Raw genomic sequence first — 1,587 nt, 5'->3', positions numbered from 1 at the left:
AATAATAATACAAAAAATTTTAATTATTTGTTTTCATTTACTTCTGTATGTCGGTAAAGTATACTTTATTGGACTTTTAAGTGGAATAATTGTATTCTTACTTCTTTTAATATGTTTACAGGATGACTATCAGCCCATCATTAAACTGCACATGAATGCAGGCTTATTCTGTACCACATTATTTCTGAGCTGACCATCTGTCGTACCTCTCTCCACGGAAAACATGGATATAAATGAATGATGTTAACCACTAAAATGAACTGTTCATTTCTCTCTTCCCTTAAGACGCTCACACTACTAATTATTAATTATTTCTTCTAAACTATTAATAAAATTGCGATAAAAAGGTCACACCCTGGTTACTAACATTTCTAGATTTTGGTTGTTATCAAGTGAACACCAAATATAATATCATCCAAGCTACTGACAGTAATATTGTAAGTTTTTAATATCCAATTACAAGGTAGCAACAAGCACTCACAAAAGAAAATAAAACTGGACATTCTGAATAATATTCACTACTAAGAAAAAACGAACAAAATATTATTGTTCCTACATTTTTTTTTTTTTTTTCTGCATAGGCCTAATTGGTAAATCTTCAATGGCTGTTGTTAATAATGGTGTAAACTTTTTTTTCCTATCTCACCATATCACAGCTTAACTATATTATACAAAACTATCATGTCACTGCAATATACACATTTATAGAAGAAAATAAGCAGCAGAGATGATTAGAAACTACATTGTGTAATTGTGACAGAAGGAAAAATTTTTATTTACACTTGATGGCAGCTATACCAAAGGGGTCTAGAATTAGATCCACACATATCAATGCCATTCCATGTAAATTCTGACTGCATAATTTTGTACGAAGTATGGTTTTATATCGTACGGATCTCGTAAATTCTATTTTGAAAATTTTTAGCAAGAAAAAGTAAAACTGCTGCTAGAAGTTTTAATAAAAAATATATCCATGCAAAAAATGGCTGATGGCACAAAATACTTTATACACTAAGCACACACACTGATGTTTTCATTCTAAATCCTGAGGTAGCACTATCTCATTGCTTTCTCAATTCCAAATCTTATCTCCTCAGTTATCTATTGAGAGAGGAATCCGAGAAGGGCCCCACAATCTCTTAAGTTATTCATTTATTTTCAAGGTAAGATAAGCAGCAATCATTGTTAAGAGTCAATATCAAAATCAAAACTAGCACACACATTTATTTATTATTCCCACAGTTCTATTTCACTGGAAAAAAAATCATGAACTTTACACCTGCAATAATATTCATGTGAAGGAATCACTATTCACATTCAAGAAGTCACTTCAGCTGAGGACTTTAGTGCACAATCATTCCTTTAACTGACTTATTTCCATGACCAGAAAAATGTTATGCAGTTATACATTCTCAATATTTGACCGTCTCCACAATGAAAAAGCTTAACAAAGACTATGCCACAGTATGGTAATTCTACATTATAATATCACCAAAGAACATATATCAATTAATATAATATTCCTACAAAGAGTAAACTGACCTGGAATTCTGAAGTTGAGCTGTGTCAAGTCTTTTATTCAGTTTT

The sequence above is a fragment of the Penaeus monodon genome, chromosome 29 (genome assembly GCF_015228065.2).
Source record: "Penaeus monodon isolate SGIC_2016 chromosome 29, NSTDA_Pmon_1, whole genome shotgun sequence".
Taxonomy (NCBI): Eukaryota; Metazoa; Arthropoda; class Malacostraca; order Decapoda; family Penaeidae; genus Penaeus; species Penaeus monodon.
Note: the sequence above shows the minus strand (reverse complement) of the source record.